The 27,362-nt window shown below is 32.9% G+C and overlaps 1 protein-coding gene across 1 annotated transcript in view; it reads left to right on the forward strand.

The window, feature by feature from the left end:
• Nucleotides 1–356: 356 nt before the first annotated feature.
• The window catches only part of LOC149089357 (uncharacterized), a 78,220-nt gene continuing 51,214 nt past the window's right edge, over nucleotides 357–27,362 (forward strand). Inside the window, exon 1 of the mRNA XM_089238282.1 lies at nucleotides 357–843. The gene's annotated coding sequence lies outside the window, so the exon portion shown is untranslated. The remainder of the gene's footprint in view (nucleotides 844–27,362) is intronic.

Consider the following 27,362-nt stretch of genomic DNA (forward strand, 5'->3'; position numbering starts at 1 on the left):
TTTGTCTGAATTACATAGAAAAATGAAATTGAGTTGAACAACCATATTGTGCATCTTTCATTCCAATTTAAATATCTAAACACTCAAATTTTTGAATTCTTTTTTTTTTTTTTTAGACATTTATACGCATTTTGAATATTATCATATTTATTTCATCTATCATTCAGCTTGAATATAAGACCTTTTTCTACCTTCCGAATTCCTCAATGTCGGAAAAAGTGCATTGAGTGAGTGGTAGGTGTAGAAAACTTGTGTAAGGATTACGTCATCACGATGGGCAATTTTCTGTCCGGTAGGTGGCGCCGTGCATTGAAAATATCAGCCCCAACAGCCAACGGGCATGTCCATCGTTTCTTAATGCTCTTCGGTCGGAAAGGTATCAAGCAGTCGGAGAAAGATCATCATTCCTAAACGATCATCAGCTGTGACTCTCTCTCTCTCTGCTCTCTCTTTTAACCTCTCTCTTTCTCTCTGAATATAAATATCATCGCTATTTCTTTCGTTGTTTCTCCTCATAACTGAAGCATTGTAAACATTAGGATTTTTTTTTTTAGTTGGAAAAAAAAATCATAATTTTTTTTGTAAGAAAAATATTTTTTTTCTGTTTTTTTAAAACTTGAAACAAATTATCCAGTTCTATGCAGTTTTAAGAGAAAAAAAAATATTTCTGTGCGTTTTTACTTTTTCACGACACAAAATGATCTCCTGACTGATCTCCGAATGATCTCTTACTCATATAATCCGTAGAACACGATAATTATTAACTACAGATCAATGTTTAGAAAATACAGCAGTTGATTGGTGTGACTGACGTCTTCGTTATAGACAGGATAAGAAATACAGGTTAGTTTTTTTTTCTCCATTTCGTTTTCTATTCCTTTTGATATAATTTCAATAAAATGTATACATAATCTCTTTTTGTTGGATCGAAGTTGATGAAAGTTGAATCTAAAAAACATATGTGTATCATTTCTCATATTTTTGGACCAAAAACGTTTTTCTCAATGGGAAAATTTTCATTATTATTGCATAGGATAATTTTGAAGATTCACTTTTATTATAATTATTAAAATACTTATGGAGATAGATGTACTCTCTACTTGTTAATACAAGATATATACTGAAAAACTGGATATTTGTGTAGAGATACTGATTTTAGGAAAAAATTCATCTCTGCCGGTACCCGAACCCGGGTCCATTAAATGCCGGCAGAGTAGAATTTTTCCTAAAACAAGTATTTCTACATAAATATAGTCATTTTTTTCAGCTTATCTTGTATTAAAATACTTTCTTCAAAAACATTTATCGTTGATTTTGCAATCGTTATATCAAATAAATCTTGTAATTTTTTGAGACCTAATTTTCGATTACCTCATATTATATTTCACTTAATAATGTTTCAATAAAATATTGAGCATGGTTTTCTTGGATATGATGATCATCCATAATACTAGATTCATATGTGGCATGTGATAAAACTGTTTTTTAATTGCTACGTTACTATATTTAATTTAGAAATATCAATACAGAAATAAATAATTTTGATTGAATTCCCGAACTGTATGGACATGCTTATATGCGTGATGCGATATATGAATTAAATCATACTACTTACAATTACTATTGCAACTGTTAGCATCTATCTGTGTATCGGATGCACTGTTGCTTAAACTAGAGAAAATATGACAAAACTTTATAATTAAACATTTTGATGGTATAAAACTTTTATACAAGTATTTCAAAAAGTGCAATAAAATTTTTCAGTTATCAATTTTTTTTGTTATTCTATCGCGGACGTGATTATAAAATTGTGAGTGATCACTTATTTTTCAAAAATAGTTTGCATTCTTATATTGCTATCATTAACTTCTATCAAATTTTCATGCTGTAGTAACTGTATCGAGAAATTCAGAGATAAAATAAATTTATATGCTGCATATTTCTGAAACATGCAACATTAAACGATTTATATTCCTGAAAATCTATGCGATTTTTTCAATAATTATTTTCAATAGAACCCCCGCAGCAATTTATATACATTTAATTCATCCGAAAATATGAAATCGATTGACATAATAAGATTGCCCATACATTATATTTAAGATGTGATATCTCATTAATCAAATATGAACAAGATAATATATATATATAAACTAATCTAATCAATTACGGGATAAGTTTCTTCCTTGAGCAAAATTTCTTTTAAGAAACACATTTTTTTTTAATCCGCGTAGCAAAACCATTCATCACAAAATTTCCTCTCTCGTCAATTATTCTTCTTTGATATCCGATAAATGTCACGTAAAAAATGCCAGTAAAACTGAAAAAAATAAGATTTATTACAATATATTAAAAAAATAGAATTAGGAAAATGAGTTTTTGCAGGAAAAACCGGAGAATGAATAGTTTGAAAAACATTAATTCTATCCAATAAAAGTAACCAATGATTTCAGTGAAACAAACTTGATTACGAAACATTGGTTTTTAATACGGATAAAATATTCCTTCACGATTATGATATTTGTTTAGTAATTTCCTTATATTAATGAACCACTCTGTTGTGATTATTTATTATATTTCCATGACTGTATTAATTATGGGACTCCGAAATAAGTGGAGTATGAATTAATATTGATTTAAATGGACTAGTTCTTTACGTTTTAGAGTGAAAGTTTAAGGCAACTGCCCTCCTTCGGGATATTTTTTTTACAAAAAAAAGTTATTTTGGATGAAACGCACGTTGTTTTGGGTGCATATGACATAAAATTAAGAAAATAAATGTCAATTCATGAATATTTTGGCAAAAAAATTACATTGCTAATTATATGCAAAATTATCATATTTTCAGTACTCCTGCTAGACATTATACACTAAAATATTCTGCTTGTATCAACATGAATAATCTTCTCACGGATTATTGCTCTGGCGTTTCTCTGTGCAATGGACGAAAATGTTTAGAACAGTATGAAAACTTTATCACATATCATTATACACTATACTTGGAAAAACTATTTTTTTTGTTAGAAGTACTTGATATTCTCATTTCAAAATCATGTAAATCAAAACGTTTTGAACATATTCCTTTTTTTTAATTCATAGCACTGTAAAAAATGTTTAAAATACAGTAGGAAAGTTTCGTGGAGGTATTTCGAAAATGTTTTGTGAAGTGAAAAAAAAAACCCACCACAAATCTTCAGAAAACCCATTCAACGATTTTATTTTCGAACTAAAATTATTAAAGTAATTTTACTAAATTAGCAATAACTTCTCTTTTAGTCATTGTAGAGATGAAAATAAAACAGTCATGGATTCTAGAATAACTGCTCTTTCGAATGAATAAATAAAACCAATTTTGAAGATTTTAACGAAATTCATCATTTGAAAGAGGGCAGTTGCCTTAATAAATTAAGACATCGATGACAATGTTCATTAGATAATAAGGAATCAAATATTCTCCTCTGAGCATACAAAAAAACATCTGGAAGAATTGAAGTTTATATTTTTAATTAAAATAATAACTAAACATTTTTTCAACAATTTCATGAGCAATAATTAAGATTAATTAATCATTTCATGATTAAAAGAAATCTGAAATTTGATACCGTGTTACAGAAAAATCCATCAACTCTTACTATACCCAAAGAACTTTCATAATTTCAATTGAAACATGCAATTATTATAACAATAACGTCTTGAATATAAATACTAATGAATGTTAAATTTAATAATCATGCAAGATATAATTCAATTCTATCAAATTTTATGTAATAGGTTGCCTAGAAATAATCTATATTATCTTTTCCTATATTCTCCTAAATGCCAATAACCCACTGATTTCGTAATGACAATTTAAAAAAACATCTAAACATTTTATAAAATAAATCGATCATGGGGTGAAAATACTTTATATTGTAATTAATTTGCCAAATAACATTTTTTACTTTTTTGAAGCATTTATTAAGATTGCATAGGCATTCGATAATTGAAAAGAAATTGATAACTATATGGGGAAAAAATATATCATTATTTTTTAATATTTACATTTTTTTACGAGTCTCTATTTCTGTGGGATGATGAAGAGTTTCAATCATTTAATTCGAAGTTGTAATAACCATAAGAATGACATTTGAATGATAAAATTATTATATAGTTCGAGACGTAAGTTAATTTTATCATATTTAAAATACAATAATTATGTGTTTTTACGATGCGCAGAAATACTCGGCATTATAAATTTTCATATTAATATGGCTGTATTTTCTTGAACATCAATAACCAGTTCTAATCAATAATCATGAAAAATACTATACATCATAATTTCATATATTAAAAAATACCTCAAAGCTACCGATTTACCATAATATTGTATGAAAAAAACTATTATAATTCGATTTTGAAATAACTGCAATTCCAATTAAATGGGTTTTTTTTTATTTATTTTGTCAGAAATTATTTAAATTGCATAAACATTTGGCAATCGCAAAAAAATTGATACTATAACGCGGGAAAATAATTCATTGAATTCTTTATTGCGAAAGGATATTCAAGACTTTCACAGTTTTGTATACAATGTTAATTATTTCAATTGAAGATGCAATTATTATAAGAATAGTGTGTTGAATGATTAAATTAATCTTCCCCTCATGTTTCGCGTGAGGTGTAATTTAATTCTACAATATTTAATGCAAGAATGGTGTGTTTTTACGATGCATAAAAATTATAATTCTAAATTGTAATTTTGTATATATATTGATGTAACACCATTCTCTTGAATGTCATTAATGAATTGATTTTATAATCAAAACTTCAAAAGGGTATCAAATAAATTATTGAATTTTATAACATTTTAAATAATAATCAAACGCTTTCTTTTCAATTATTTTGTGATTATCAGGATTACGTAAACATTTGACTTTAAAAAAGGAAACTGAAATTTATATACATATATATATATATACACACAGTAACACAAATATTTGTAACGTATAATATCGGAGGGAATAAAATAATTATTTTAATTCTTATTGTTGAAAAAATATATTTAAGAGACTTTCTGGAGTCTTTGATCTACGATATTTAGTAAAAAAATGGTGTGTTGTTTCACGATTTGCGAAAATATTATAAATTGCAATTTTTTCATCCATTTGTATGACCATATTTTCTCCTGAATGTCAATAGTTTCATAATAAAAATTTCGAAATTATCCAAATATGTATATTATAAAATCGACTCAAACGAAAAATCCTCTTTTATTTCACTCTTTCGATATGGAATATAGATAGTAAATTTCAATTTCAATATACATTACTCGGTTACATGCATGTTAACAGTATGGACTTATCAAGTATTAAAGCATGATATCATCATATGTGTCAGCGCGTGGATTTCACGATAGGATTAGATTAGGAAAAGGGGAAAAAAAAAATCAAATTTCAGAGGTTCTGGCCTCCCGTCAATTGGTTTCCCGCTAACTTTATTCCCGTATCAAGCATTTTGCTCCCGTTCCGCGTTAATATCCTTTCATCGCTACTTACCGTATCACAAGTTGGATACAGAGAGAAATGGAGGAAAAAAAAAACGGGACAAAAAAAAAGGGACTTGTACGCCTGATTGCTCATTTCCGGGTGCCGCCAGTCGGGAATTAGTTTCAGGAGGGTTTTAACGCCCTCGTTTTTCATCTGTTCGAACTTATTTTTCTTTTTTATTTCATTTTTGCTTCACGACTTCTGGTGTAAGTGGCACATATCGGGCGGACATAAAGGAAGGGAGTCACCCATAGAGTGTGTGTGTGTGAAAAGAATATGAGTTGTGAGGAAAAATTTCCGAACAATAGATGAGGGAACAATAACCGAAGGGGATGGGAACCTTTTGTGATACTGAAACTGAAAACTTTGGGCTACTGATAGCGAAAACGTGGCCTTCCATAATATGCAGCAGTTAAAGTTATGGAGACTTCTCCCAAGTGGGGGATTTCCATTCCTTTAGGAAGTATAAATTTCCTGATTTTTTTTTTTTTGGGAAGATTTTGTATTAAAAATTCAGAGCAATACATCATATATATGATATAGATCGACACTCCATCAGAAACTGTAGACGTTCAAATCTCGCTACTTTTGATCAAATAGCTTTAGATTTGGACTCCTCGTCGCCTATTCTGATTTACGAGTGGTATAAACGGAATCCTATCATCAAACGTTACTAATTTGGATAACTCAAAGGGGTTTGCAACACGCAGTCCGTGGGACTCGGTCTGAAATGTTGAAGACCCATGTTTTTATACATCAATTTTTGTATACGTACAGAAATATTTTGAATTTTCTTGTTTCGATAATGTGGGAGAACTTTAGACTTTGACCGTATACGTAATTTTAATACTATAGTTTAACATTAAAAAGCATATAGATTGAAATCACTGCTTACAAAAAAAAACCAAATTATTATAAAAATTAAGAAATTCGAGAGGAAATAAATGCAAAATACGAGGAGCGCGGAAGGAAACAAAAAAACATTAGGAAGAATATCAAAGAGAAAAATTATAAGAAAAAACGAAACTTTTGAAACAAAAATTGTTTTAAATGTAAGAAAAGAAAAAAAAAAGCAATTGAAAAAAAGAAAAAAAGTAGTTATACGAAAATGAAATGTGTGCAAGAAAATAAGAAAGCTATTCCTGAAGAAATGTAAGTATACAAAAGAAATTAATTTATATATTACCAAAACGGCAAGTATACAAAAGAATAAAATGTGTTAGGAATAAACATTTTTTATATAACAAGAAACGGGTAAAACTACAAAAAAAGACACAAAAACAAGAACAAGGATAAAAATGATAATAAATGTCCGAAAAAATGAAAAAAAAATCAAAAAGGCAAATAAGATACATAAAAATTAAGTGGAAAAACGGTACAAAAATATAATAAAAAAAGTGAAGAACCAAAGTAAGGATAGTGAAATTTAAAAGTATGGAATAGTATACCGAAATTTAACTAGTAGTATAAATAAAATTAGTTTTCCTACATTGTACAAAAGTATACAAAAATTCAAGAGTATAAAAAAACTGAATGAAAAAAAACCAGATGTACAAAAAAAATATGCAGGGAAATTCAAGGTAATACCAGAAAAAAAAAAATAATACGGGAAAAAAGCAGGTATTGAGAAAAGATTTAAAAAAATGTAACAAAAAAATGAAATATTAACAAGAAAAATAAAACCATTGACGCAAAAGGGAAAAATATCGAAGACAAAAGAAATACAATCAATTCAAAAATACGAATTATGTATTAAGTAACGAGAAAAATACGTGAGATTAAAAAAAATTAGAAAATAACAAAAATACATAAAAACCTCACCAAAGAGAAAGTATGAACACAATTGAAAAATAAAAGAAAACAATTTAAATAGTAAAAGAAGTTAATTAATTAAACTACATAGTAAAAGAAGAAATAAAGATAAGAGAAAACATGACAGAGATAATTATTGATCTAAGATAAATCCATAGTAACTAGAGAGATCAAAATCGAAAATAACTTGGAATTCGTAAATGTCTGCATTACATAATATAGACCCTTATGAGACAAAATTCAAATATCAGCATTCAGTGATGTTCATCTAACATGAAAATTAATATGCACAAGCTTAATACCAAAGGGAACATTTCCTCTAGAACATCTACTCATACTCATTAGCCGCATCCCTAAACTTAATTAGTTTTCCTACAGTTTACATGAGGCACTTCCAAGAAATCCATTGGAAATAGATATAACACCAAGACGTTCCAATATTATAACTGCAGCTGTAACTTTAAATTCTTTTCAGAAATTCAGTTTGATTTATACATATTATTGCATCATTATTTCCGCCGTGACAGAGCTCAACCAAATAGCCAATTTTGGCGAAACGTGGCTTTTGGGGACCGACCAAGAGAGGCAAGAAAAAATAAGATCGTTTCGTTTTCTGCGATAGAAATAGTATTGGTCAGGTCGTGTTTCTTTTATTACTATTACCACTACTATTATTATTATCATCATTCCTTTTTCATCGTGTTGTCTTTAAAAAACAGGATGGTTTTTTTTTTTGGAAGCGAACAGAAACAACCGAAAAAGTTGGCGAAAAATAGAAAATGGCAGATAACTAATCTTCACAATGATCTAAAATAAATACACGGTAACTTGAGAGATTGAAGATAGAAATAACTCGGAATAAGTAAAGCTCTGAATTATGTGTACACCCAAGTGTGAAAAAATTTGAATATCAGTATTCATCGATCTTTAACTAACATGAAAATGTACCAGAACGATGCCAAAGGGAATGTTTCCTAAAAAAAAAAATCCACTCATACTCATTAGTCGTATCCCTAAACTTAATTAGTTTCCTTAGATTTTACGTGAGGTACCTCCAAGAAATCCATGTGAAATAAATATAACACCCGGCCGTTTCAGCGTTATAATACAGCGGCTATAACTTTAAATTCCTCTCAGAAATTCAGCTTGATTTATACATAACACTGTAACATTATTTCCGCCGTGACGGAGCCTAACCAAATAGCCCATTTCGGCGAAACATGGCCTTCGGGGACCAACCAAAAGAAAACAAAACAAAAAAAAATGCTTTTCTCGTTTTGCTGCAATTGAAATAGGAAAGATCGGGTTGCGTTCCTTTTATTACTATTATTATTATTATTATCATCATCATCATCATTTCTTTTTTCATAGCCTTATTTTTTTTCGAAAAACGGGACGGGATGTTCTCTATTCGAAGCGTTTATGGGTATCCCGAGGTATGGGTCCCATGCCGACCATTCGTTTCTGTTACTCTCCCTCTATCGAATGATGTTACAGAAAAGACGTACACATATCATAACAGAAGAGAGGGTCATAACTAATAATGTATTAGTCATTGGAGGATATAAAGAGCAGCAAAGTATCGAAATCGTGCCCGTCCGACGGTTTCTTAATTTCGTTTAAATACTCAAGAGATATTTATGATTTTTTATTTCTTAAAGTATCATTGGGACGTACAAGATGAAACCCCCTGAGGGAAGGGAAATTTTTCCTGCTTTTACAGGAAAAACAAAAAAAAAAAAATTGGAAAATATTCCGAATGCAATCCATTCGGTTAATTCCTTTGGATTGCGCTCCTTTTCAGTGGTTATTGAAGTTGACTACGGCTATAAAAATCGTCCTTTTTATTGCCCAAAATAGTGCTTTTTTTCCCGAAAACGACCGTCGTACTATGTCTTTATTATCGTTATTATTGTTATTATTCCCCCTCGAGACATATTCTATGTATGTATTACTTGAATGTTTTCGGGAAATACTTACACAACCGGACTTGACTATTAATAATATGCTTCGAGATATAAATTAATGGCGTTTTTCAATCGAAAATAACCATCAGTATGAATTTTCGTTATTTGGCAATAATTGTTGAAATTTTCCAATAGTACATTATTATGCAAGTATAACCTTGTTTCTGATCTGTAACGACTAATAATTGATTTGATTTAGAAATTGATTTTCAACGGGAATCAAAATTTACACAATTTTTATGATGGTTTATATGAAAATGTATTTGGATGTGAAATAAATGCTCTAGTTATAATTATACGTTCGATTGACTTAACAGCGAAAAAATCTCATGGGGTGCATTAAATTTAATGTTTCGAATTTAATTCCGGCAAAACGTCGTGTCATCAAACATCAGTGGTAATTATTTAATTTTTGTGGCATCGAAATAAAATTTGAGCAAAAAATTGCCTAAAAACATTGTGGAAATTGAAAATTTATGGAAATTGAAGATTGATATTAAATTCATTCTCGGCAATTTAAATCAGATTTTGAAATTTTCAATTTCCTTTCGATAGCGAAATATGATTTTGTTTATTTATTAGCCAAATTCATTGTATATACGGTATTTTAATAAAATATTTAAATTTCATAACTGGTTCAAATTATAATACCTTCATTGTTTGATGATCATATGATTTCAATTCCAATTAGCCGGATTTTGGGCTAACGTGAAACCACCGTTAGCGGTTTAATAAAAGCCTTACAAATTCAAGCCCTATCAAAAGTAACTTTGTTTTATTGATAAATGATGTTGAAATGACAATATACAAGAAGACCTCGGTTTAACGTAAACCAATTTTAATGTCAACCCGCCTATAACGTCAGTTTTACGGAAGTCCTTCTAGTCCTACTAGTGTGATTGATAAAAAGTTTTACTCGTTATTAAATCACCCCGCAATGAAGTCATTCTTCTTCGTTGTCGAGAGGTGACATTATACAGAGGTCTGGCAGTATAATATTTAATCTGTTTCACGATGTGCTTTCGCATGAGTACAAATTACAAGTGAGCAAAGAAAAAGTGCGGTATGACACAACACATCAATTAGTGTACGTCTCAATGCGAAATTATTCTCGTGAACTTGAACTATGTATGAACCCGCAATATGTTCTAAAATTCATTAAGCATCAGCACAAGTTGAAAAATGAGCGCGCTTAACAGTGACAGAAACACATTTTTCAAAAAAATGATTTTTTAGCATCCTTCGAAGCCTTATATTCCGACCCTTGCACTGTCGAAAGGCACCTTTGTTTTGCGGTGTGTATTGGAAGAATTGGAGGGCATTGGTTGCGCAAAGCACTAGCATAAGAAGAAATCTTCAGCGTGAAATTATGGAGTCCGAGGATTCCTTGGAAAGTATGCAAACATTGAGTGTGACAATGCCAAGGACATTGTAAAAGACATGAACAGGTCGCCTGCGAAATCCACATCTTGCTGTGTATTTCATCGTTGGGAATCACTGGTTTATATCATAGAAAGTATTTGTATGTTACTGCCAAACCCGAAATTGGCTAGTTAACGAAATGGCCGTTTTCGTTGAGAATTGATCCGGCCGATGTACGAATTTCTGGCTTGGCCAACAAGTTCATTAATTGTCTGGTGGTCCCGGGCCGAAGTAAAACAAAACCTGATTCGGGGTTATCGCCAAGAGAGTTGCCATATTTTTTCGTGAGGACTATGACCACTCTAGCTGTGGCGACCCTATCGATCAAAGAAATCGGAATATCGGTGTCTCAAATGATAATATTATACTAACTTAAACTTTTTTATATTTTAAATCACTTATTATCTCATGCTTCCATCGCATATTATCACGTTTGATTATCAATTATTTCGTGTTGTTTTTTAAAAATTGTATTATCGTAATACTGGCAAGAGGGGTATACGGGGATGTTCCCCTAACTGCGAACGTGATGAGACGGGGGTAGAGGGGGTTTAGGTCACAGCTCTAACTATAGTGATATAGTTACATGCAGTAATTTTTTTTGATTTGACAGGAAAAATATATGTCTGTATTATTATGTAAATATTTCCGAGAGTTTTCACTCGAAAATTTCGCTTTTTTTCAAGTTATTCGATACAGAGGCTGTATATACCCATGCATCACATGTGGCGATGAAAAAAATTGGAAGGTGGCGCTTTTATCGAAACTTTTTACATCAGTACGCAAACATTGACCAGAGATCTCCAGCAACTTCGCGAATTGGCCGGCCAAAGAACAAATCATTTCTGAAAATCGTACTTTGACCAAACCTCTCGGCCAACAAAGAATTCATTAGCTTTGAAGTCTAGTGGTCTAGGAGGGCACTCAACCAGCAAGTGAGAGGACGTGGGTGCATTTCCCCGCAATCCCGGTTGAATTTTCTTGCCTGGATTCATCTTCGCATCAGCCAGCTGTAGGAACTTTCACAAAAAAAGAAACGACTCAGATTATGACACTTCCTCTGAGGCTGGTAAGGGGAGTATATCATGTCATGACATTTTTAGCCACACGTTGTGTATGGCATAATAATAACGAAAACAAATACATTACAAAAACATCATAATCTAAGAACTTTTGTAACCTATCGTCAATCGTGATTTTCTAATTTCCAGAGAAACATTATTGCATCATTGCAAATTTCGCTTCAGAAGAAGCAAAGAACGTCCCCATGTACACACAGAGATGGAGCCGCTATTTACGTTCAAAATAAATACTGATATATATTTGACAATATTTGCTAAAAGGATAAAATATAAGTTAAGATTGACTCACATTTCAGTAAGTCATGCTTTCGACCATGATGTGATTTCGAAGGAAAATCTCATTCAAGTTACGCCGGTTATCCATATATTATATACGCTTCAAAAAGTATCAATAAAATTCCAGGAAAATCCTCCGCTATTGTACCCCATACAAAGAAGCCAAAAGCAAATGCATGCATATCCCAATCGTTTCCAAAGAAAACACACCAGCTTTTACGTATTGAAAAACGGGAAGAAGAAACACGTGTCGAATTTTTTTTTCCAGACCCAGATTTTTGACACACAGAATGCATAAAATTTACATGGCACAGTAAACTTTTATGGGCGAAGGACGAAGGATTCCTGCTTTAAATCATCTTGTAGGTACTTCATTTGGATGAGCAGGTACTCGACTGCAATACTATGCGTTACCAAAGCGGAACTGACGTTAATGGCACCAGATGAGGGAGGATTTCGAATGTATAGAAGGCAGCTACCGGCCCGAATGATTCGAAACCTCTCCCATCCTGTACAAATGCTTGAGAGATGACGCAAACACAGAGCATGACTCACTCACCTTGGTTCAGAAAGATCATCCAACACTACTACTATAAAACGGCAGAGGTGGTGGTAGGCAAGCCACTTCGGGAGAAAACCCTCTCTCCCTGCTGCTCTTCGTTTCCAATTATTGTAATGGAAGGAATGTAACTGATGTTAGAAAGAGTGAGACTCAGACTCTCTCTCTCTCTGATTCCCACTTTTCCTCGCCCCATTATTTCGGAACGGGAGGGAAACCTGCAGCTTTTTCTCTTTATCCTCGACAAATCCACGTTAATCTGAGAAGATTGTTGGTTCGCTACTGTGCTGTGTGGCAAAAGAGAAAGAGAGAGTCCCCCATCGTTGAAGGCGTAGTAATGCATTCTGTAAGGTATCGGAGCGTTACCATGAATCTCAACGGAGTACGGAGAGAATGTACCGCCGTCACCACTACTACTTGATGGGAAATGGAAATCTCATTTCAATTCGGTTGGGAAGAGAGTGTAGAAAAAAAAAAATGGGTACGGTATTTACAATGAGAAACTTCATCAATATCAAGGATTGTAGTCATCAGTCTTAATTTTGAGTTTGATGGTGACGTGAGGAATAACCTGGTTTTGGAACTATATGCGTGATTCATTTGAATCATTGAAATAGGAAGTTGCACGGACGAAGTCCTATGGAAGATTTGAATGCTGTGTGTGTGTAGAGAGTACAAAATAATAATAAAAGGAAAATCATTACTGTGTGATAGAGATTCTAATGATGATCATTGGAAACGTACACGATTGACACGTTTAAAAAGTAATACGATAAAATGTATTACGATAAATCGAGAAGAGCTAACCATACTTAGATGAGACAACCTTTATCAGTTTTTTATTTATATTTTATCATAACTATTGCTTTTATTGGGTTGTATTTTTGATATAGTTTAGATATACAGGGTGCATATCAAACAAACTCGTGCCATTTTACTTGAGAAGCGTTAATCCTAGAGGTATACTTCCAAAGGAAGTATATTTGCAAAACGTTTGGAGTAGTGCTCAGATATGTCTTTCATGGTCATAGGGATTGAATGTTATATTCAATTAGGCGAATATTGCACTTAGAAGCATGGGGTTTTTTTGATTACATCAGGAGAGACGGGGCAACAATTTTTTAATTGTTTTCTGGGCACACGGGACTATAAAGAATCATTTTTTTAAATAACTATACAACCCTTTAAACATGAATGGCATATCTGAGTTCTACGCATTACTTGGAAGCATTTTTCAATTGGAAGTCTACCTCTAGGATCTACGGTTCGCCAATAAAATGTCATACCCGTATATTCGGCATCCATTTTTTTATGGGGAACTTTTTTCATCCATCCCGTTGGGCATTTTGTCTGTCGTAGACTTTGTATTTATTCATCTTCTGTGTATATATTGGAAAAGACTCCCGCATGTAGGTAACCAAACAGGAAAGGTTTATTTTCTTCTTGCATTACCATCTAAAAGAAACTAAAAAAAACACAAACAATAATTAAGCGAATTTCATTCATAAAAAGTCATTGAATCTTAGATATACTCAGAAAGTCAAGACAGAAGCCATCTCGGAATACAATAAGTTTATATGAAAATGAACGATTTCTTGGTCGTTATCTTTGTTATTCTTCATGGTTTTTAAATCGCTATCCGAAAAGAGAGATAACCGTTTTGCATTCTGTAACTATCTATGTGTAAGAATTCGAATAAGGATCAGAGAATCCATTCAAAAAATCGATATCAATTTATATATTAAATACTGGATAAATAAGAGAGAGCGAATCGTAATAAAATAATGGTTTTTCACTGTAGCAAACGTGTTTATCCCGGAAATTTATTTACGGTGATACAAATTGAGTATTCACTTATTGTTATAATTTTTAATTCAATTATCATCAACTGATACGTACAAATGATTCATGTATTTTGTTTTGCATATTCAGAGACTGAACTAATGTATCATAAATTCCCTACATGGTTCAACAGTGAAATCCTTCACAGCATGGCAATAAAACATCAAGCTGGAAAAAATATCTTCGTACCGGGTGTGTGGAGTCGAAACTTCACTTCTATTTGACCAGACGATTATGCAAAGATAATATTCAAACTGCGGAAATATTTAAAAAGTATTGAAAAATGGCCTTCAACGGGATGCTTCATTGTTTTGGCAATTCATAAAGTCCAAACGGAAACGTGACATTATTACAAGCACAATGCAGTTTAATGGCTGTACTTCTTCAACTGGTCAAGAAACCAGTAATGTTTTTACGGATTACATTGAATCTGTGATTACAAGGGCAATTTTTGGTGGAAACTGACGTCTTTCATCTCGCGCACATAAAGTTTAGGGAAGCTGAGGTCTTATGCGCTATAAGAAAGCTCAAGTCATCCAGGGCCATCGGTCCAGATGGTATTCTGCCTTATGTCGTGGTTTATGTAGGTTGTGGCGAATTACTGGCACGTCCTTCAACAATTGTATTCAATAAATCATTGAGAACAAGTTGCTTTCCTTCATCGTGGAAATTGGCAAGCATAGTTCCCATTCATAAAAAGGGTGATCCATCTAAAGTAACTAACTACAGACCAGTTTCGATTCTAAGTTCTTTCGCCAAAATTCTAGAATCATTGATTCACGAAAAACTGCATAGTCACTTTGAACCTTCATCGAGCCCGTTTTAGCACGTGGGAACGACAGCATAAATGAGGAAAAAAGAGCGATGTCCGTTAGTATTTTTGCTGTTACTTTCATAATTTTTCACTTTAATGAGTGAAGTGAAATGATTATAACAATAAGATTTCACCGTTGTTGTAGATTGCATTTCCTTCTACTTGACTATCGATTTACGTCCCACACATCTAAAACCAAATAAAATGAAATATTTCTGCCGTTTCTAATACCAAATCACTAAGAAGAAATAATGTGATCAAAATCATTGCAAAAGTGAAAAAATATATATATATCAAAACCATTCCGAAGCCATGATTCTTTTCGAATTTCATTCAGTGTATTTGACGGGATTGGTCATATACAAAACTATTAGTCAATTTTCTTCTCTTTTTTATCCTCTTTTTTTGCAAAAGAATGTAACGGGATCAGAAACGAAACAAAATCTTGCATTGAACCGTTTTCCCCTAAATAAAAAAAAATCGTAAGAAACTAGAGTTTTTTCGTGGTATCATAAAAATAAATGCAAAAAGAAAATGGGAGTTTATCTTCTATGAAAGAGAATTCGCGAATGTTTTCAGTCTGCCTATTATTACTGTGATGACGTTCGTTGGACTAAAATATCCCCGACAAGTTTCCACATTCTGTCAAAAGAGCCTGATAATCACTATAAAATCATTATTTCCTCCACTGAAATCCCCGAAATTGTGTGACTTGAAATCAAAGTAACATAGCTCGTCACCAGCTATACTCGAATATTTAGTCTCATTAAATATAATCAGAAAATATATGAAAGACGTCAAGTGCGCCTTTCAACGAGAGTGGAACTAAACTTATCGAACAGCTTAACTTCGACGCCGAAACTGTATGTGACATCATGGAGAAAGTCAAATTCCACGACACGGAATTCGTAGCTTTTACGTATCCGTGATGACTGTCTAAAAGGCAAAAATCATTTCGGAAAGATTCAATAACCTTCCACTTGAATGTCGATTTACATCCCAAACATCTAAAACGAAATAAAGCGAAATTTTTCTGCCATTTCCAATACCAAAGAAAGATAATAATAATAAAAAACTACATTCCGCACCATAATTCTCTTTGGGTACCACTCACTTATATTTGACGAGATTGGTCACACACATAGAAAAATATTTTTTTTATTTTCCTGTTTTCCCCTTTTTTTGCAGAAATATGTAACGGGATCAAAATCTTTCATTGTAGCTTTTTCTTAAATTTAAAAAAAAAGAAACCGTAAGAAACTAAATTCGTCGTAAGTGTCTTATACTGAAGCGTAAAAATAAAAGCAAATGGAAAACAGTGTGAGTTTATCGTCTCCGTGTAAGCGAACTTCCATACGCTTCTAGATTGTTTATTACTACTGTGATGCAGTCCGTCAGACTCAAATATTTCAGTGAGTAATATTCACACACAATCACTTCGAAGTCACAAAATCATATCAGAACAGCTTAAATTTCAAAATTATTATTTCTTTCCACTGCTGGAATTCCTGTTGCGTGACTTATGTAGAAACAGAGTAAATAACCTTGATACCAGATATATTCAAATACTTGATCTAATACAAATACAAATACAAAATGGGTTACTTTGAAGTATCTTTGAAAATAATTGAAACATACATCAAAGATGTCAATTCACTTCAAAAAGTACGGAACTAAAATTCATGAAAATCTCAACTTCTCCAGATTGTAAATATGAACGCTCCGGAATGATTCCGACTTCCGACGATAATGAAATTGTACATGACATCATATACATTTCGAACTCCACGATATGGACTTCGGAGCTTTCGTATGCTGTGCCCGTGATGATTTTCTAAAAGATAAGAATCCAAAAAAGGCATAAGCATCCATTTGACTGCCAATTTACATCTGAGACATATAAACCAAATAAATTGAAATATTTCTGTCATTTCCAATAGCTAATCACTAACAAAAGAAATACTGTTATAAAACACGGTGCCGCAGTAAAATAAATAAACAAAAATCCATTCCTGCATAAGAGAATCCTCAAATACGTCCAGTTTGTATATCAATACCGTGGTTCGTCAGACTAAAATATTTTCGACAAGACTTCAAATTCTGTAAGAATTGAGTCTTTTAATAATCACCATGAGGAAGTCACAAAATCATTCGTTGGAAAGCATCCATGTTGTGTGACTCGAAATTAAAGTAAAAAATCTCAACACATCTCTTTAAAATAACTGAAAAATTACATGAAAGACGTTGATTCACTTCATCTAAAATGAAACTAAATTTAATGAAAATCTCAACATCTACAGAATGTAAATATGGACGCTTTAAAATGATTCAGTAAACTGAAATTTTATATGATTTCATGCAGATTTTAAATTCGAAGCTTTTACGTACCGATAATGACTTTCAAAAAGACAGAAATCCTTTCCAAAAAGATTCAATAACCTTCCACTTGACTGTCGATTTACGTCTCCGACATCTAAAACAAAATAAATGGAAATATTCCTGTGAATTCCAATACCAAATCACTATAAAGAAATACTATTATCAAACGCGTTTGCCGGAGTGAAACAAAAACAAAAATCCATTCCGTGCCATAAATTCTCTTTGAGTACCATTCACTAGTATTTGACGAGATTGGTCACATTGAAAACTATTTGTTTTTTTTTTTACGGCAAAAATATGTAACGGGATGAGAAACAGAACAAGATAAAAATTTCCTAGATAAAAATATATATAACATAAGAAACCAAAATTTTTGTCGTAAGTGTCTTATACCGAAGCATAAAAATAAAGGAAAAAAAACAGTGTGAGTTTATCCTCTGTGCAAGAGAATTTGCAAATGCTTCCAGTTTGCATTAAGGGAAATAGATGTTCCATTTCCCTAAAAGCTTTGGGCAAAAACGTTTTAACGGAAAGCTAAAGTTGGCGACGTATACATACAATACGCATACACTCTATTTCCTCTAATCACTGCATCACGGAAAAAAGAACTCGATTCTTAGAAAAGACTGGAAAGAAAGACAGAAAGAAGTTGGGTCTAAATTCAGTAACTTCTAGAAAATCCCCTGGAGCAAAACGAGCAACAAAAGAACCAACAAAAAACTGCATCATTCTGATTCTATTTTTACGCGTTCTTCTTTTTCTGTTTCTCCGAACGATACTCAAGTATCTGGTCGAAGTATTTTATCTGATACTTTCTAGGGGGGGGTCTGTTTGTTTTTTTGTTATTTAAGTTTCTTTCAGCTGCACGCGAACGTATTGTGTTTAATCGTTGAGATACTAAAACTTCTTTCGTTGAGAGCTTTTTATTTTGTTTCCTTTTTCTGGAATATCTAAACATTTATTGAGAAATTTATTGTTAATTGTATTAACGGTTATTGAATTTTTTCTGTTAGTTTTTTAAAAGAAAAAGGAAAAAATCTTAATGGGGCTCTGTTTTAAGTGCGCTATTAGGGTTTTATTAAAATATATAAAAGATAAGGAAGGACGTTTTTCGGAGTTGAATAGGTTTTATTGCACTATTTTTTTTTCGCAAATTAATATCAATATTTTGACCAAAATATCTTGTTGTATAAATTTTCATTGCAATTTTTTTCAATAAGTAGTGAACTTGATAATAATAAATAAATGAATAAATTTGAAATTTTAGAAATGTTTTATTCAAGGAGAAGTTAGACTATCAAGGAGGTACAATAAAATTTCTGAAAAAAGAAATCATAAAAACTGCATTGTTAATGAATCATCTGTATTGTTAATGAATCATCTGTATTGTGAAGAAAACCACAGACATTTAAACAACTTATTGCAAAAAAAAGTGAAAATGGAATTTCTTAGAAACATATGACAAATCAAGAATAATTAGTTTTGTTTTCAAAAACTATGAAAATATTGGGAAATAAAAAATGCTAACGAAACAGCAGAGTAGTTATAATTCTGCATACAAAATAAAATAGCAAAAATAATAGCAAAAACGCCGAAAGAAAAGGGAAAAAATTAAAAAAAATTCAAGACAAATAAAACCTCTGTGTATAAATTTCAAAAACATTAAGAAATTGAAAAAAATGAAAAAGTTAAAACATTAAAATTGGTGAAAAAACAAAAATATAAAATTCATGAAAAAACAAAAATATAAAATTCATGAAAAAACAAAAATATAAAATTCATGAAAAAACAAAAATATAAAATTCATGAAAAAACAAAAATATAAAATTCATGAAAATTAAAATACAAATATTCGTGAAACTTAAAATATGAATTTATAAAAATTAACATATTTATATTTGCAATTTTATTTGTTATTGTTATAATTTTTATCTTATATTCATAAAATTAAAATATGAAAATTCGTAAAATATAAAATATGAAAATTCGTAAAATGTAAAATATGAAAATTCGTAAAATATAAAATACTAAAAAATCATAAAAGTTGGAAAGTTTTCATTTATGTTATTCTATTTTTAATATTTTAATTATTATTATATTTTCTATTTCCGAAATTGAATTATAGAAATTTGTGAAAATTAAAACATAAAAAAGTAATGAAACTATGCTCATGAATTTGCAAATAGAAAAGAAAAAAAAAGTAAGTAACGAACAACCATATGATAAATTAATTTTTTTCGAGACAAGAACATAAAATTACGATGAGAAAAAATTTCATTTCCAAGAATTGAAGTAAGAAAAATGAAACTCAGAAAGTTATACATGAAAGAATTTCTGATATATACAAAAAAAAAAATAGAAAATTCACAATAAACAAAAAAAAAAATTCTTGCAGAAATCATTTCCAATAAATTTGTTTCAGAGAAAAATTTAAAATTCCTCAAAAAAATTCCTTGTACGTAACAAAATGCCAAAAATAATTTCCAACGTCATAAAAACTCGTAGATCGAAATGCCATTTTATATATTTATTTTTTTCGAATTTTCCGCTTTTTTCCATAGCCCTTTATTTATATACAAGGAACGTAGACTTGAATCTCAATCTTGAAAATAACAGAAAATCCGCTTATCCGAGTAGATTTCATCCACGATAAAAATCTATGAAGCGAGTATAGAAATAATCGTTCCGACGCGATGGGAGAAGGCCACATTGATATACAATCCCTGGAAATTTCCAAGGATTTATTCATAGATCGTCTCTTTTTTTCCCCCTTAACCATTTCTTTCTCTGGAGGAAAAAAATATTTCAACTTGATCTCTCAAGAAAGCTGTGGGTGCACATTAGTCGCGATATATCTCTCTTCTTTTCTCCATTCCGGGATATAGCTCTTGCTTCCCGTTACAATTTACGCTTAGAGATAACAGCTTCTCTTCCCGCTTATCACTTGGAATAAAAAGGGAAGAGAATAAAAATATATAGGAAAGAGTCACATCTCTTCATTGAGCAGAAGTTTTTCTCTTGATGTCTGTCTGAGAAGCCATCTTCGTCTCTTATTTTTTAGGATAAGTTGAGGACTATAAGGTGTCTCCCCGTCGACCATTTATACAAACACCTGCGGGTGCCCCGGGATTTGCAGTCAAAAGAAACTAAGAAGTATACATACAGTGAGGAGAGAAGTCATGGAATTCTCCAAGGGCGGATCATTTCTATTCAGGGTGTGCCTCTCTTTTAGGGTTTTCTTCCACGATCCTTTCGTGATTTGTCATTGGGTAAACTTTTCTAAATTTTTCTCGTGGATACGTGACAGAAAAAAATGCAATCCTTACTTTCTTAGAAATCTGACTACTCGAGGTTAGGGATCATTCAGGTATTGCGTTGGATTTGCTAACTTTTGATGAAAAGTGGGGTGGGGGGGAGGGGTTGGATGATGCTTACGTTATCGACCACCCTTTATAAAAAATATGAAATATTCTTCATGACATATTTGCTGAGTGTTGCCAGAAACGAGAAAAACCTTTACCTAGTTTGTGGGCACCTGAACTAATGTCCCCCCATTGATAAGTCCTCTATAATCGAGCCACTTTCAAATCTCTAAATACAAATACAAAAAACCATGCCACAACTGGCAAGATGCCAAACGAGGTGGATGATAAAATTCCGCAGATATTTTACGTGATCCGGATATGTATCCATTCCACTTAAGTGCTCTGGAAATGTGTTGCGGGCCACTCAAGTTCTCTGGAACTGTTCCGCACGTCGCTCATGTGATCCATAAATATGCCGCGTGGATCACTTAAGGAATCTGGGAATGTGCCACGGGTAACTTGAGTGATGTAGAACTAAACTGTGGGCCGCTTAAATGCTCTAAAACCGTGGGTCTCTTTTTAATGGGGAATCCATATGTACCACGGACGGCTTAAGTGTTCTGGAACTGTGCTGCGGGTCACTTGAGTGCTATGCAAACATTTACTTCACAGAAGGAAACCAACGAAAAAAAGCAAATAATGAAAAATCTATGAAATTTTGAAGGCGCTTTGTCACAAACAATGGTTGTCGTCTATAAAGGATAAATGTAACTGACTCTGACCATGGACCCCACTTGGGTTGGTTACCAAATCTTTACTCTCAGTTGCTCAGGGGAAAAATATGTCTGCTCAGGTCAAAAGATGTCTGAAGTTTTTTGGAATTTCTGATTGCAGTGGATGATTCATTCTGACCATGACGTTTGGCTTGAGCTGACGTATTTTTTCGATGAGCATTAAAGAAGTAAATATTTGGTGACCGACTCAAGTGGGAAGACCGGGTCATACCAAAGTGGTAATATTTATCCTCTAGAGACGACAACAATTGCCTGAGTCGAAACGCATTAAGAAATTAAGCATTCGTTATTTTAATTTATTTGCCTTTTTAAAAATTTCAGAATTAATTTAAAAAATAAATAAATAAAATGGTTGCCGTTGGTTTACCTATAGAATGGTTTATCTATAAAGGATAAATGTAACTAACGCTGACCATGGACCCCACTATTTTATTTTTTGAAATTAAGAAATTAAAAAATATATAATATAAATTTATTAAGAAATTTTTTAAAAAATAATTTCAGAAATTTATAAATATTATTCTCAGAAATTTAAAAAATAATAATTTTAATAATATATAATAATATAATTATTATATATATATATATATATAATATAGTATTTTTTTTCGCCTGCAACATCTGAATGGTTGAAAACCCCTGATGTATATGGGATGACCTGATGAAATATCAGAAATATTTGAGCTTCTAGCCCCACTGTCCCATGTCCCTTCGGTGGCGTAACAAGAACGCAAATCGTTTCCGTGACAAGCTGAGCAATTCTACAGCCGTGTGTCACTCGTTGGCTGTATATTCTGTCATCGAAAAATCACAATCCGGAATGTTTACCACAGGCAAGCAACTCTACATCCTGCATGTAACGTCAGTTAAGTGTCACTTCTGGGGGAGGGGAACGTTCTACAAGACCACATATTACATTTACGACGTGTCGTTTGGAGGACATTTGGAAATTCCAGCTATTTCTCGTCAGGGTCCTCTACCATCAACACCAGATTTGTTTCCGGGGCTAGAAATCGTTTCAGGGTGACGTCACGTACTTTAACGGGAATGTCAATTTCTTATAGGTGACGTAAAAATCAGTAGAATACCTAAGTTTTTATTGAAATATGAATGAAAACACAGAGGTATTCAATCTTTTAGGTATTGTGGGCCAAAAAATCATTTCCATTGTACTCGAGAGCCAAGGAGTTATACTGATGTATCTAGATTTACGCAGCGTCTTCATAACGGGTGGTTCCAACGAGGCCCTAGGGCCTAGAGTAAACGGAACGTAGGATATTTTAATTGAGAGTTCTAGTTGTTCTAGATTATTATTATTTTTGCAAATTATCTGTCATGTATATTTTTTGTATGGACTTTCATTAATTTTGAAATAATTTCTCATTAAATATGAATTTTAAGTTTCTGAATTCAAATTCTGAAATTATTTTCTAACTTAATAATAGTTTCACAAACTTTTTGTGTTGCGTCGCCCCCTTCTTCAGAAACATTTCTCTCTCATCGCCCACTAACTCAAGCGAATCCATAGTTATATTCGTAGCTTCTATCGCCCTCCCGGACCATTCCATCGCCCACCAGGGGGTGATATCGACCACGTTGGGAAACATTGATTTACATCAGGGAAACAGATATTGTCTAGATCATATGCCAAGGTGAACCCATAAAGAAAAGTCATCTGGTTTCCGCCGGGAATCAAACCCAGATCCTTCTACATACAGCGCAAGCATGCTACCATCTACAGCCCCGGAGACGACGCGACCCTGTCTTTCTTATTTCACGCACTGTGGCGTGAGGCGCTGAAGTAGAGGCAGTAGTAGTCTATCCTAATAGGGCCTGGGTTCGAGTCCCGGTGGAGACAAGACGACTCTCTTTATGAGTTCACCTCGGCATAAAATCCAGAAAATATCTGTTTCCTTGATATATATATATAATAATATATCAAAATTCTGGAGATATTTTTAATTAATTCGGGAAGCACTTTTCACTAATTCGGGAGATATAAAATACATTTTGATCAAAATTATAGAGATACTTTCATTAATTCTGGAAATAGTTGTTATTAATTCTAAAAACACTTTTCTTATGGATAATGAATCTTTTTGAATTGCGGAATACATTTTCTTCCAATAATTCTGAAATCATTTCTCTAATTAATTCTGAAATTATTTCATACAATGATTCTAAAATCATTTTTCTCATCAATTTTGAAATTGTTTCTCTCATTAATTTTCAAATTGTTTCTCTCATTAATTTTCAAATTGTTTCTCTCATTAATTTTGAAATTGTTTCTCTCATTAATTTTGAAATTGTTTCTCTCATTAATTTTGAAATTGTTTCTCTCATTAATTTTGAAATTGTTTCTCTCATTAATTTTGAAATTGTTTCTCTCATTAATTTTCAAATTGTTTCTCTCATTAATTTTCAAATTGTTTCTCTCGATAAATCTGAAAAGATTTCTCTCATTAACTGAAATTATCTTTCTCATTAGTTGTAAAAAATGTTTATAGAAGTAATATTAAATTACTTCTCTCACCAATTCTGGAATACATTTTTTTCTCATTGGAATTTTTTTATGCACTTCTATAAATTCCGTAAATAAGTAAGCCTCCCTGTCAGCGGACCACTGCAAAAAAACTTCGCGGGCCACGCGTTCAAGGCCCCCCCCCCCCTAAATTAAAAATTAGACAGATATCCCAACAACGTAAATGGTATCTTATCACTGACATTATAAATAAACGAGTTTTGTTCTCACAGAATTTGATATTTCAGAGATATTTAATCAAACTAATATCCCTCAACTGAATCTGAAAACACATTAAAGACACTCGTTATGATAAATATCCATATCCACGATAACCCATTGAATTTCGTACGATCCGCATTTATAAATAGAAAATTTTTCCTCCCGAAAAGAAAATGGAAAAGAGAGAGCGAAGTGATTTATTCTCCCGGAATTGCTGCTCAATATGCAAATGTTCGAAAGAGGATGGACCAACGATCACTTTTAGGCAACGGCCTCATAATAAATGGATGAAGTCCTCAACAGAAATCCCAAGCCGGGTGTTTGACATTTGATGGACGGAAACTAAAGTGGTTCGTTAACTTTAGTCAGATTTATAGTACCCTCCTATTAGTAGAAAGAGCTTGCGGAATCGGTTGGCAGAGGGAGAGTTGTTGTGGGCCCCCGCGAGCCAATCTCTGCCGCACCAGGGGAGGGGGGGGGGTTGTTGGGGGTTCCCTGCACCCCCAACTTCCAATGCAACATTGCATTAAGAAAGGAGAAATTGCTCAATTAAGCGAAGCCGCACTTTCGCTAAGTAGAAGAGCTGTAGACAAGACCAATTACTTCGCCTGACTATTGGGAGAGTGTGTGTAGCGAAGACCAATCTCCACTTTCCGTTCTCCTTTTCAGCCCACCGACCGACCGCTCTGTTCTTGACGCCCACACAATGTCCGCTCGGAAATTCCTGTGAAAAGACAGGCGATAGAAAGGACATTTTGCCGAGCGTTTGATGTATAAAAGAGACTACTGGTCTATTCATACATATGCGTGTGTGTGTGCGATGGACATTCCCGCGTGAAACATTCCCGGATACATTTTGTGCATTTACATAACGCGGAATTGTCCGATTCCATGTAAGTTCATTTCACTGGACCGCTTCGCAAATTGATTACGGTGTGCTCAAATTCAAATCACTGACATTAATACGCATTCTACAGTGAAATATTTATTTGTGATTGAAAAAAAATTGATATAGTTATATATAAACTTGGTACACACATTCGAGTCATATGAAGGTGCGTCGCCATGCGTTGTCTTTGAGTGGTTTGCGGGGATTTCCATCCATGTGGACACTGTCACGATATACAGTCGGCCCCGATTAATCTGATATCAACGATTCCATCACAAATGTCCGATTAAACGTGGAACAATTCAATTGCCATTTCACAACGCTAGTATAGTTTGCTTATTGAATACCTATAAAAGATCAATGTTAATAAACGTTCTCGAATAAATCAGACATCAAAAATGTAATGAAAATTATATTCAGTTACGTGCTACGATCACAATAGGTAAGATTTTTACATTCCATTGGCAAATTTGAAGCCCTCTAATGGATCAACGGAGAACAAAAACAAAAATTAAAATTATAAAATGTAAGTATTGAAGGCAACCTGAATACTTGGGGCTTGGGAGGGGTGCTTGGAGTACTCTCAAATGTATATATTATTTAAAATCTTAACATGGTGTAGCATATTTTCCCATTTACTCCAAATGATTCATTCAACAAAAACATTTTGTATAGTGCTTGATATGTATCAATAGTTGGATTGTGAAGCGTAAATATTCGATTAAGCAGGGGAATCTCTGTTGGGGAATTTTTTGTGCAGGAGGATTTTAATCGTTTAAGCGAGTTATCCGTTATCCGATTAAGAGGAGTCGACTGTATTTCATCGCGCAATAAACGAACGTCTTACTCGGAAGGAACCACCGACGATGGATTCATCAAGGGGACTCCAGTTGCGTCTCTTCAATTTTGTATAGCCAAGACTGCGGTCGGAATCGGGTTGTGCGTGAGGAAAGCAAACTCACGGCATATTTGAAAAGAAAGAAACACGGTCAACAGAGATGAAGGCGAGTGTCGTCGAACTTTTAAAATTTGATCAGAAAATATATTCACAGAAATATTATCGTCAAACCCAGGCAGCAATAAGATGGTTCAGACGAAGAATCCATAAAGAGAAAAGCCCTCACTCCTGGCAATACTTACTAGCAAATTAGTTGATTATTTTCTCCTTGAGAATTATACGAGAAATTTGGAGTCTAAATACAAGAAATCAATATTTATCGTAAACAATGATGAGTGAATTTGCCAATTATTGCTGAAATTGCCAAGGAAGACGCAGTTGCGGAAAATGAAGTCATAGTGGATTTAAATGAATTCTTCGGGGGGGGGGGGGGAGGTGGTGCAACACGACAAATGCATGAGGTAAATATTCATATTCATAGACGTAATTTTAAGAAGTTGGTAGAATAATTTCAATTTTTCATTTCAGTACACAATAAAAGTTCAAATAGGCTTCACAGAGAAAACGGGATGGTTTCAAAATCACGGAATATGTCCCGAGAAATACAGGTCATATGGTCACCCATGAAATCAGCAAAAAAAATTCTCATGTTCCCCTTTTTTAAGTGTGGCATGCTATCTGCAGTAGCGAAACATTCCGTCACGTGACCAAACGACAGATTTTTCATGCCTGGGAATTGGCTCCTATGTGCATCGATATTTTCTATTATTTAAAATCCCAAACTCGAAAAGTGCAACGTTTCGTGGCCGTTTCTATGGAATGGAAATCGGACGCCGTTTTTTGTGCGACAGAAATCGGGAACGATTCCGTGGGATGGTAATTATTTACGATTTTGGGTCAAGTTTTCATTTAACTCGGGAATATATCGGGAACAAGATTTGTGAAACAAATGTGGTATGTATACAGGGCCCGGGTACCAAGGTCGGGAAAGTTCACGGATGCCATCAATGGCCCTCCTCCTGTATTCTAGATCAAACACTGTCAACCCCTCCCTT

Source organism: Pholcus phalangioides, unplaced genomic scaffold (genome assembly GCF_987345545.1).
Source record: "Pholcus phalangioides strain wild (caught in Gottingen) unplaced genomic scaffold, Ppha-v1.0 ptg000002l_1, whole genome shotgun sequence".
In the NCBI taxonomy this organism is placed as follows: Eukaryota; Metazoa; Arthropoda; class Arachnida; order Araneae; family Pholcidae; genus Pholcus; species Pholcus phalangioides.